The 12,472-nt window shown below is 56.0% G+C and overlaps 1 protein-coding gene across 1 annotated transcript in view; it reads left to right on the top strand.

Annotated features, from left to right (window-relative positions):
* Positions 1-12,472, top strand: part of EPHB2 (EPH receptor B2) — a 137,308-nt gene that overhangs the window by 66,102 nt on the left and 58,734 nt on the right. The gene's annotated exons all lie outside the window — the stretch shown is intronic.

Here is a 12,472-nt window from a genome sequence, read left to right as displayed (position 1 = left end):
TGAGGTATCCCGGCTGCTGGCCAAACATCACTTGTTCTGCAGTTCTTGCTGTTGGCTCATAATTTTCAACTTTCGACCCTTTAAAACTGAGAAGGTGTGGGATTTTTGTAAGCTTCGGGGATAGGAGTGTTTTTACAGTAACTGTTAAGGAAGCCATCTATCTTTGGGCAGGTTTGGGATCTGTTAGACTCGAAGGGCCCTGCAGAGGAGGCTAGGATCCCCGGGTCTCTGCTCAGCCGTGGGGGATTTTTTGATCCAAGGATGTTCCAGTCCAGGGACTGAGCAGGCTTCTTCCTGATTCTCTGTGGGTTCACAGGCTGTCAAGCTGTAGGCAGAGCTCCTTGATCTGTAGGCAGTGCCACGGGGCATGGGTGGGAGACTCAGTGCTGGCCACCCCTGCCTGCCTGCCCGGCCTCATATCCTGCAACCCCACACTCAGAGACTCAAGGTTCCAGCCGCAGGTCTCACATCTCCACCCCTTGGCACGGGCTGTTCCCTCTCTGCCCAGCACAGCCCTCCTTTCATTCTTTTCTCTTGTCCTTCTTTCTCTCCTAAGATCGCTCAAGTGTTAACACCTCCAGGAAACAATGTTAAGGTCCCCTTCTCTGGGCTTCCAGGCCCAGCACCTCCTCGCTCTACCCCATGCGTCCCCTGACATTGGTCACGCTGTTTAAAAACCAGCTATATTCTGGGGCGTCTTCCCCACCAGGCTGGGAGCCTACTGAGACTTAGGTCCCTGGGCCCAGCCCAGTCCCCAGCTTGGAAGAGGTGAGGCCTTGTGATAGAATAGTTAATACCTCGCCTTTGGCCTCAGATGTAGCACTCCACTGTTCCTCTCCTGCTCTGATACCGGCTCTGGGCAGGGTACTTATCTTCATAAAACCTTGACTGTCTCCTCTCTAAGTAGGAATGTCACTAGTACCTGCCTTTCTAGGACTCCTGTAGGAATTGCTGATGAATGTACACACTATGGAATTGACTCTGAATTTTCCCTACAAGCTAAGTCCTATTGATAGACCCATTTTCCAGATGAGGATGTAGAGGCCCAAAGAAAAGTAACCTGCCCAAAGTCAGTGGGAGAGCCAAGGCCAGTCGGACCCTGACCCCAGAGCCTGTGCCCCCAACCCCTGGGGTGCACAGCCCCGCCCCCCATAACTTTCATGAAGCCATCAGTCTGGCACATGGCTTGGGCACAATAGATGGTGTTCATGGTTGTTGTTAATCGCTCAGTTCATTTTTTTTTTAATGATGGAAGAGGTGGAACTGGTTTCAACAAAGGAAGAAAGGCTGGAGAACTAGGGAAAACAGAGAGGAGATGGGTAAGAGTTGAGACAAGGGAGCGGGTCAGCTGAGGCAAGGGGAGGGGGGCTGTAGTGCAAGAAGGTGAGAGCCCAGGCACGCGGCTGGGAGGGAAGGACAGAGGGCATATGAACACCATTTTGAGCTCTGGCGCAGGACCCCCACTGGCCTCGCTCCTCTTAGAGAATAAAACCCCAAACTCCATCACTGAGCTCATAAGGCTACTGTGACTTAAGCCCAGGTCTTCTTTCTTGCCTTGTGCCCCCCGCTTTCTCCCACACCGCTCATGCTCCAGCTACCCCTGCCCCCTGCCCATCTCCCCTCCATGCCTTTGCACACGCTGTTCATCCTTCACCTCCTCTGGCCCTCACAGACTCCTGTTCATCCTGTAACACCCAGTTCAAATGGCCCGTCCTCCGGAAAACTGCTTCGATATCTTAACTGATCGTATTCACTCTCCCATTCTCGACAGCGATTGTAAGGCCAGGGATTGGCTTATTCCAGTCTGAACACAGGGCTGAGCACAAAGTCTTTATCTAGAATGTTGGGTTTGTTTTGGGTCTTTTTAATGAAGTCTTGTCCTTAACCGAGGGCAGGCCATGGTGAGACCACACACGTGATCTCAAATCCGCAGTGTCCAGGAGGGCTAGGACATAGAGACAGAAGCTGAGCAAGATTAAGGAGAGAACTCATACTTCTCAGAGATCCAGGCGAGGAAGAGCTCCGGGGCAGGTCAGGCTCCAGAGCTCTGCTGTGTGCCTGAAAAATGCTGCCAGGAGAGTTTGAACCTGGGAGCCTACTCCGGGCCCCTCCAGCACCGTCCAGAAATGCCTGCAGATAGACAACCAGCTGGATGCCTGAGATTCCCTGTCCACTACCACTCATTGGCCCTCCTTAAAACGTGGAGCTCAGCACTGACCTTCCCTGAGCAGCGGGGTGGAGGGGTGCGATGCCGGGCTGTCAGTCTCCGTCTACTCTTACAGCCTAAGACCACATTGGCTTTTTCAGCAGCTTTTGGCTTGTGGTCAACTCAAACCCCCAGATCTTTTTCACTGGGATGGCTGCCAAGCCACATCTTGCACATTTGATTTATGGCTTGGGTTCGCTGAGGCTCACTCCTGCTCCCCAGAAGCCGACAGGAGAAGGGGAATGATTCCTGTACCCCTAGGAGGGAGAGCGATTGCAGGCCACCGCCCCCCCACCCCACCAACCTAGGAGCCTCGGGGCGAAGCAGGCAAGCTCCCAGCTCTCCCTATTCCTGTTTCTTAATCCCTTTTCCTTGAGGCGCCAAATGCCAGGACCTCTTGAGTGGGGTTTTCATTAGCATTCAAGTCACAGGCCACCAGGGCTTGAGCAGACCAGCCTTAGGGTTACTGAGGGGGAGAGGCGTAGTTCTGGAAATCTCCCAGAAGGGCAGAGAGAGGCAGGTGTTAGAGGCCCAGGCTCCTGAACTTGGTGTCCAGGTGTCCCGGGAAGGCAGTTCATTGTTCTGAGCCTCATTTTCTTGTCTTTTTTAGGGGGGAGGGGGAGGGCGGGGGCAAGGTGCTGCGCTGGGTCTTATTCACAGCACACGGGACCTTCTGTCTTCATTGTAGCGTCCGAGATCTTCACTTGTGACATGCAAACTCTTGGTTGCGGCATGTGGAGTCTATCTCTCCAACCAGGGGTTGAACCCGGGCCCCCTGCACTGGGAACATGGAGCCTTCAGCCGCTGGGCCACCATGGAAGTCCCTCCTCTCCTCGTCTGCGGAATAGGGCTGGCAGGTCCTGACCTTGTGGCATTCTTAGACGAAAGTGCCTGCCAGGGTCAGAGTCAGCTGGGCCCAGGCAGCTGGGCAGCAGGCGCCTGTCATGTCCCGCTTCGTTACACGGAGAGGAACCGAGGCCCTGAGCTGGTCCCATCTTTGCAAATCCTGCTCCCACTCATTTCTGTCCCCCAGGGATTGCCTTTTAAAGACCGTATTTCAGAGAAGTCTCTCCTGACCACAAAGTGATGCCCGTGGTCCTGCCTCAGCCTCCCTTTTCTCCTCTGCGGCCATTGCAGATGGAGTATTCACGCTTGTCCACTGCCCCTTTCCCTCCATCCGTCTCATGGGACCCTCAGCTCTGCGAGGCCAGGGGCCACGTTTCCCTCGGATCCCACTGTCCCTCGCTCCCCAGCACGTAGTCGAGACTCAGCAGAGCCTGGACAGCGACCATCACGGACTTCAAAGACGCTGACTGCGGGTTCTGATCGTGGTCAAAGAGCTCAGGGATCTGTGCAGAACCCCAAAGAGCACCACATAGATGTATCTGCCACGAACAAGATCACTTCCCCTCCCGGGGCCTTGGTTTCCCCACTTGTAAAATGAGGTATAAAATGAGAGGCTGAACTAATTGCTTTCTCTCAAGTCCTTCGAGCTCTAAAAGACCCTTAAGTCCGCACAGGAAGGAGGAGGAAATTGTATTGAATTGTATTGCCTGTTGGGTTGAAAAAAACAACTTCTGCCAGAAAATCTCTCTTACTCTGTCACTTTCTCCACTGGCCTGGAAAACACCGCCCTGCGCAGGCCCAGACCTGCGGAACCCACACCGCAGAAGTCACAGGCCCCCTCCTGCCCTGGGCCCAGCCAAAGGGGGCCTCTGAAAGGTATATGGCAGCTGCTTCCCCGGGGGGGTCTGGGGCTTTGTTGCCTTAACCGAACTCACAGAGCAGGTAAAAAAATTCCAGACATGTTCTCCGCTGACAGCTAATTGTGTCCTTTATTAATGACCATGGCTTTCTTGGGGCAGGTGGGAGGAGGGAGGAGCCCAAGGGGGCTGTCTCAGGTGGAGCTGATGACCATGTTACTGGATCCCATAAAAGAGGAAGTGCTCCATGAGGTGACCCCGAAAACACCCACCGCCCAGCTGGAGAGGAGAGGGGGCTTTCCCAGGCTCCCCAAGCCCCAGTAGGGGCAGCCGGTGCAGACAAGATGAGGTAGGGATTTTGGAATCTGGTGGCCCAGGTTCTGGGTCCTAATTCCGCCTCTCAGAGCACAACCTCAAAGTCCAGTGGATGGCCTGAAGTGGGGTCTGAAGCGGCAACCCACAGGGGAGCGATGGCCCCCGGCCCTTGGGAGATGCTCCCAGCTCCATCCGGCCGTCACCCACCTCGTGATGCGAGGACCGGACCTGACAGGCCCTTCCGCAGTGACCCGCCGCACCGCCTGTCAATACAGCAGCCAGATGTGCCGGGGGACTCAGGCCTGCCCTGCCAGATGTGTCAAGCTCTCCCCACACATCCGGCTTCCCCCCAGGGCACATCGTGGTTATTATTTAACACTCGCTTTTCCAGCATCTGTGAGTCCTGAGGATTACAGGTTAGGGAGCTCCACCGTGTTGCTCCAGCTTCAGCTCTGGGGGAGCCTGGAGCCCACGGTTCGTCAGAGGCTCAGTGAAGATCTTTACAAGCCCTGTTGCAGTGGTAGCCTCAAGATGGAGGGGGGGCTTTTGGGGAGCTCTATTTGTTCCCCATTTTCTCATCAGGATCCCATGTTAGCCTGGGGAGGAAGGCAGAGAGTACAACATTAACCCCAATTATAGATGGGGGATGTGAGGCTCAGAGAGGGGCGGAGTGAAGGAGTAGCTGAACAAGGACTTGAGCCAGGCAAGGGAAACAGTGTGTGCAAAGGCCCTGAGGCTAGAAGAAGCCCAACATATTCCAGGTCAGCCAGGAAACCGGTGTGGCTGGAGCAGGGTGGACGAGAGGGACGGTTGTAGGAAGTGTGTTCGGAGAAGTAAAAGAGGACACAATTGCACCAAGAAAAAGAAAATACCTGGGGGTAAATGTAACCAGAGAGGTCAAGGGGGCTTTGTACAGTTATTGGTTTTCATCCCAAGTGAGGTGGCAGTTGTTGCAGGGCTTGGAGCAGAGAAGCGACATGCCACAGATTCCCATTCGGCAGGATCCCTCTGACTGGTGTGTTGAGGGCCGAGTGCAGCCAGCGGCAAGAAGGGAGGTTGGGGGCAGGAGGCAAGGGCAAGGGCCAGGAGACCAGTCTGGAGGCAGCCACCGTGAGCCTACAGCTGCAGCTCCTTTGCCCCTCTCTCAATCCCTTCCATTCTGGGCATCAGGATTCCTGGCTGCTGCCCCAGCTCCATCAGCCACCAACTTGCTGTGTGAGCTCAGGCACGTCACTGTGCCTGTCTGGGTCATGTATTCTGTAGTCGTAAAACGAAGAGCTTGGACAGAAGATGGTGAAGATCCTCCTGACTTCCAGTGACCCAGACCCCAGCCACCTCTCCAGGCCTACCTCCCACCCCTCCCAGACTCCAGCTTCATGCCTCCGCGAACCTGACCTATGCGTAGCTGCACACGTGCACGCACACACACCGTGTGACTTCAGGCCTCCACGCCTTGGCACAGCCTGTCCACTCTGCCTGCAGGCCCCCTCCCCCAAGCCGCCCTGCCCAGGGAGAGCCCGTGTTCTTCAGCGGCTCTCAAGCTGGCTGGCATCTCCTGCTGCCAGCCTTGTTCTGGGGCGCTTTGACAGGCCATGCTTGCTGTTCTGTAAGAGACAGTTGATAAAGCGGCTGTGGACTTGGAACTGGCCTCAAATCCCGGCTGCATCTCTGGAGTCGTCTAAGCTTCTGCGTCCTCTGATCATTACACTTCCTACTCTCAGGGTCAATGTAGGGATGCAGTGAAATTGTCAAGCGCCTTAACCCAGCGCCTGGCACATGGTAACTGTCTGGAATCTGTGAAGCCAGATTCTAGCTGAAGAGGAAGGACCTTTGCATGAACGTGTCAGTGGAGGGGGACACACCAGGATAACACAGCCGCAGATCCCTGGAATAGCCCTGGTCAGGACCCCAGGACAGCCTCCCAGTAGCCCCATGACCCCAGGGGTTTCCTGTCCACCCCTCCTGTCCCCAGCCCCTCCCTCTGCTCACCTCCTCCGCGAGGGTCTGGTCAAAGCCGCCTGCCGGCAACCACACAACACTTGGAAATGTCCTTAATTGCTTCACCAGAGTGGGGAGTCACCCTGCAGGCAGATAATTAAAAAGTTCAGAGCTTGATTAATTGGGAGGAAATTGGAGGAATGGGGCTCCCTGCTGGGCGGGCGGGAGCTCTTGGGCCCCCACCACGGGGATGGCGTGAAGGGAGGCGGGCCAGAGCCGAGCCAGGGGCCCCTGACAGGATCCCGGGGCCAGAGAGCTGGCACTGAAACACTCTCACCCACCTCTGCAGCCATGGGCTTCAGGGTCTGCCTTCTCCAGGAGGCTGTGAACGTGCCCTTTCCCCCGCTTGGGGCCTGTCATTCAGGGAGGTGTTACGGAGGGCTGGCCCTGAACAGGGAAGGCGTGGGGGTGCCTTCACGGAGCCCACAGTCTGGGGGAGGCAGAGAGATGGATGTCACCCAAATGCCAAGAAGGAGGAAGGTAGGGTGCTTTGAGAGCCCACTGCCTAGACCCCAGGTGAGCCCTGGGGCCGCCATGGCCCAGAAGCCTTAGAACCAAACCTCTAGTCCATGCACAAGCTGAGTGACCGTAAGTGCAAGATTCCACCTTTCTAAGCCTCAGTCAGTAGGTCAATCAACAAACACTTGCTGAGACCTCCTGTTCATCACCTCTCAGCCAGACCGTGGGGCTGAGAGCTGCCGGTCACTGTGGGTTCCTGCCACCACTGGGCTCGAGGCCTTGGGAGGGAGGCAGACAGTCACACCCATGTAATCGTGCAGGGGCCATGGCGAGGGGTGGGTGGTTCAGGAACACAGAAGAGAGGCCCCAACCCCAGCCCTGGTGGGGGGCAGTGCTCCAGGAGAAGGGCCCACAAGGAGCTGGAGTCAAGATGTGAAGGACTAAGAGGAATTAAGCCAGGCTGGAGCTGGGGCCCACGTATCAGGCAGAGGTGACACTGAGCACACTCGCTAGGCAGCGGCCTCCTGTGAGTGGCGCCCAGGGCGCCGCTGGGAGGCCATGGGAGCTGAAGATGGCAGTGTAGACCGTGCAGGGGAGGCTGAAGCGGGCGCCACTTGCCACAGGCACAAGGGAGCCCCAGACGGGTCTCGAGCCGGGAGAGGACGCTGCAGATGGCCGTGTGCGAGGCTGGCCTGGGGACACCCTGGGTTCCCCCCTCGGGCAGAGAGGAAGCTGTTAACACAACTCCCGCCGCTGCCTCCTGACTTCTGTAGTCCTGCCAGCTGTTGGCAGAGATCCAGAGAGCCAGGGTCCCAGCAGGGGCAAGCAGGGGGAGCCTGGGCCTATGGGGGGGGCGGGGGCGTTGGAGGATGACTGACATCCCCTGGGTGGTCCCAGTAGGAGCTACCGCAGCAGGGGGTTGGCCCCGAGTCATTTCTTGGATTTAACCTGGATGGGCAGGGCCCTCCCCCCACCCCTTGAGACGGGAAGAGCTAGAAGGGTCAGAAGGGGCCCCCCTTCATCAGATTGGAACACTGAGGGTCTCGGACGCCATGTGAGAGCGTGGACTCTGGGGGTACAGGCTCTGCCACTATGTCTCTGAGTGACTTTGGGACAGACACTTCCTTCCTGTGAGCCTCAGTTTCCTAATCTCTAAAATGGGGACAACACCTCCTGCCGCACAGGGCCATCATGAGGATGGATGAGGTTATAGGCTCGGAGGCCCCTGGCCCAGCACCAGGCGGTGCCTGTAGACACACAGAGATCGGAAGCTCCTCCTCCCACCCTGGGAGCTTGCCTGCCGCCCGCATCCCACGTGACTTTGCCCCTGGCACAGAGGATCAGTGCCCTGCCCAGCCCAGGGCAGGGGCACTGGCTCCACTGGCTGAACTTCAGCAGCCGAAGCAGAAAGCGTGCAAAATGCTAAAGCCACTTTGCATGAGGAGACCCCAGAGCCCCGCCCACTCAGCCACAAGAGCACCGCCAGCTCAGCCCCGACATACGCTCCTCATAAGCCCCTGAAACACACAAATCAGTTCTTTCACAGTTCAGGGAGAGTGTAAGCCCAGGGTCGGGTGCCTGAGCGTGTCCACAGCCAGAGTCCTTTGGCTGGAAGAGGCCACAGCGATGGTCCCAACCACACCGAAGTAGGCTGGAAGTGGCCTGGGTTCACAGAGCAACGGCCCGGAGCATAGCTGAGGCCTGGCCTCCCTCCCTCCCTCCTCCCTTCCACTACCCAAATCCAGAACTTCCTGGAGATCTCAAGGCAGGAAGGTAGGCCAGCTGCCCTTCAAACCAGGCACCACTGAGCCCAGCACCACTCCCGGGCCCCTCTACCCACAGCAGCCAGCAGTTAGCCCTGGTTAAAGGAAGACGTGCCAGCCTTTTGCTCAGTTGTGGCCTCTAATAGGCAGGACTTGGGCCTTTTGTCTCCATGACCCAGTGCCTAGTACACAACAAGGGCTTCAGTTCAGTTCAGTCACTCAGTCGTGTCTGACTCTTTATGACCCCATGGACTGCAGCACACCAGGCCTCCCTATCCATCACCAACGCCCAGAGCTTGCTCAAACTCACGTCTATTGAGTCGGTGATACCATCCAACCATCTCATCCTCTGTCGTCCCCTTCTGCTCCTGCCCTCAATCTTTCCCAGCATCAGGGTCTTTTCCAATGAGTCAGCATCAGGTATTGGAGTTTCAGCTTCAGCATCAGTCCTTCCAGTGAACACCCAGGAAAACAGACTGGTTGGATCTCCTTGCTGTCCAAGGGACTCAAGAGTCTTCTCCAAAACCACAGTTCAAAAGCATCAATTCTTCAGCACTCAGCTTTCTTTATAGTCCAACTCTCATAGCCATACATGGCTACTGGAAAAACTATAGCTTTGACTAGATGGACTTTTGTTGGCAAAATAATGTCTCTGCTTTTTAATATGCTGTCTAGGTTGGTCATAGCTTTTCTTCCAAGGAGCAAGCTGCAGTCACCAGCCATGAAATAACAAGGGCTTAATAAGTGCCTATTGAATAAATTCATCACACACCATCTCGCCAACTGGACCCACACTCCTGAGCGCAGAGACTACATCTTCTTTGTCTCTGTATCCCCAGGTCTTATCACATAGCAAGTGGCAGGCCAAGAATGAACATATATAATAAAAGTAAACGCGTGTATAGCCCTTCATATGAATCAGGCAGGCACTGTGGCAAGTGTCTTCTTTCCCTTAACTCACGTCATCTTGCCAGCAAATGTAAGACAGTGTCACCATTCTGCCCCCGCATTATATAAACATGGAAACTGAGGCAGAGAGTTAGGGAACTTACCCACAGTTACACTGTTAGCCAGAGGCAGGCCTGGGATTCCGCCCTGGCAGCCAGCTCCACGGTTGAGGCCCTGGTTCAATTTCATCCATTTCTTAGGAGTGGGAGCTAGACTGGTGAGCCTGCCTCTACTCGGAACACAGAGCCCCCTGGTCTGCAGGACACCCCTGGAAAGATAGAGACACTGCTTCCCCACCCCCGAGGCCTGGCACACGAGGCCCGACAGCATTTGAGTCCCCTGCCCATCAGTCGTTCGGGGATTAATCCGGAGTCTCTGGGCGGAGAAGGGGGAGCCAAGCGGCGGGCCAGCCAGGGAGGCTTCGAGGATCACTCCGTGCCAGTTAGAAGCCCCGCCGTGCCAGGCCCAGATGGAGCCCTGCCTCGGCCTGACTCAGGGCTCACTCGGTCAATTATCACCTATCCCCGGAGCCCAGGGGGCAGGCGGGGAGAAAATCTGTTTCCCCGTAATCCTCTCTCCTCCTCCCGGCTGACTGCCATCCCCGCCTCGGCTGCCATCCCCGCCTCGGGTTGCCTGGCTTAGGGCTCTGGGCGTCTGCAGCAGGCAGGTGCTGGCTGCCCACTTTGGCTCCAGCTCCTGGGTTTGGGGCCCAGGCTATGCCTCTCTACCTTGCTGAATGACCCCAGCAAGCCCTGTCCCCTCTGTCAGCCTGAAAAATGGTCTCCAGCCCTGATACTCCGCCACTTGATAATTCCTGTAACCGATAGTACCTGGAACCACAAAGACCTGGAGTCAAACCTCAGTTCTGCCATTGAGTAGCTGTGTGGCCTTGTGACGTTCACTTACCCCCTCTGAGCCTCAGTTTCATCATCTGTAAAATGGGGATAATAATGATAACCTACTTCAATGAGTGGTTGCGTGGATTCAGCGAGAGAACCCATGTAAATCACTTGCACCGGACTTGTCACCCCAAAAGCACATAATAAAGGGTGATTATGATTGTCCCTACATGCTGAATGAGTAATAACAGCTAAGGTTTATATAGCACTTGCTGTATGTCCTAAGCACCTTATGTATATTAACCTATCAAACCTACAGCCCCTAACCAGTCCAGTTAGACAGACCTGCCTTCATATAGCAAACTGAACTAACTGAGCACCTTCTATGCACCATACCCTGTACTAAGTGCTCAAGATGTGGGTGGTGACATACAGGTGAAGTCTAGTGGTGGGATGGGCTGAGTTTTGCTGGCTTGGCTCACAAGAGCTGACTGTGGGCATTTCTTCCTAACTCAGTGTTTAGTCATCTCAGATTGGTGGCTTGAAATTTGCCCGGTGGGAGCATTTTTACCATAGCAGTTGGCAAACACAACATATCAGGGCTTCCCCCCACCACCACCAAATAGCCGTTCACCGGCACACCACGGTCCGGGTGACCTGAGCCTGATCTGCTGCAGTGGAGTCTGAGTCATCTGCTGTAGACAGTGGAAGGCAGGCCTCCCAGAGGAACATGCTTCAGACGCACCGATCCAGCGGGAGCGGAGGATGGGGGAGGAGGGCATTCAGGTACAGGGACCGGTGCATGCACACCCGGGGCGTCCAGAGCACTGCAAGCAAAGGAGAGAGGTGACAGATGGGGCTGGGAAGCATCCAGGAGGGTTTGTCTGGGACGGCGGCTATTTCTGGGATGCAGAACTTCCAGTCTGAAAACCCGGGATGACTTTGTCTCCCTGGTGGACAGGCCCATGGGAGGACCCATGGGGAAAAGTGAGACGTGGAGAGAGATCTGAGCCATGAGGCAGTCCTGGTGAAGCTGACATGATAACCGCGGTACCCAGCCTGGCATTTGCTAAGTCTTTTCTCTCCCGCTTTCTCATATGATTCTCGCGACACCTTGTAAGGGGCATATCTGTTCCCTCAGGAAATGTATGTTGAGCACCTACTATGTTCCCACCACTCTGCCAGTTGCTAGGCAACCAAGGAGCACCAGACCGACCAGGTTCTTTTCCTCGCCAGGTACTTCCAAATGCAAGCAAAGGACAGATGGGCTGTAAGTTGATAAGCTCTTTGCTAATATGATTGCAAATTGTGATGGGGTCAGCGAAGGAAACAGAGACGAAGGGGAGAGCATCAGGTGGGGGCAGGAAGGCCCCGGAGCCGCCCTTCCAGGCCTAGGTGCGCGCATCCGTTCTAAGCGCGTGGGGCACCCCTGGTGAGCCTGAGCTCTGACTCCTTCTCATGAGGTCACTCCAGCTACTGCAAATGATTGCCAGGGAGGCTGAGGTGAAGCAAGAGACACATTCAGAGGCTTCTTGCTGCATCTAGACAGGTGTCAGTTCCCTTTCCAGGGAGGAGACTGAGTCTCAGAGGGCAGGAGACCTGTCTGAACCCACACCTGTCCGTGGTAGAGCCACCCACGTTTGTGACCTCAGCTGTCTCTGTTTTCTTCCCACTTCTGTACCCGAGACTCAGGTGTTGGCAGGAGGGCGCCTTCCCAACTGAGATGTTAGGAGCGGCGTGGGCCCTGGGCCCCTGGGCACCATGGACTGGGGGCTGCCTCCGACCCCTTCTCTGTACGAGAAGCAGTGGCTGGTGGGATCAGTTTCCGCCTCTGCTGCTAAAGAGCCACGTGTTGTCTGCCCCTCTGTGGACCTGTTGACTCAAATGTCAAGCACAGTAGCTGGGCGGATACTCTCAGCCCTTACTCCCTCCATCCATCACTCACTAGGCGCCCAACATCACGCTGGGAGTTTGCGGTCAGACTGACAGATGTGTAAGTAATTCAGATAGGCCCCTCAACCCTTTTGGGGGGGCTTGGGGAAGACATCCCGGAAGGGGGATACCTGTGCTGTCCTAAAGGGGTGTAAAAGTTTGCCTGATGACAAAGGGAGGGCATTCCAGGTAATGAGGGCAGGAGGGGCACAGGCATGGGGGCAGGCTGGGGCGGTGGTGCCACACATGGTTGACAGTGAAGCATCAGGCTTGGGGCGGTGGGTGCTGAGAGGGGGCAAGTGCCAGCCC

Source organism: Budorcas taxicolor, chromosome 2 (assembly GCF_023091745.1).
Source record: "Budorcas taxicolor isolate Tak-1 chromosome 2, Takin1.1, whole genome shotgun sequence".
NCBI lineage: Eukaryota > Metazoa > Chordata > Mammalia > Artiodactyla > Bovidae > Budorcas > Budorcas taxicolor.
This window is presented reverse-complemented; position numbering and strand designations above follow the sequence as displayed.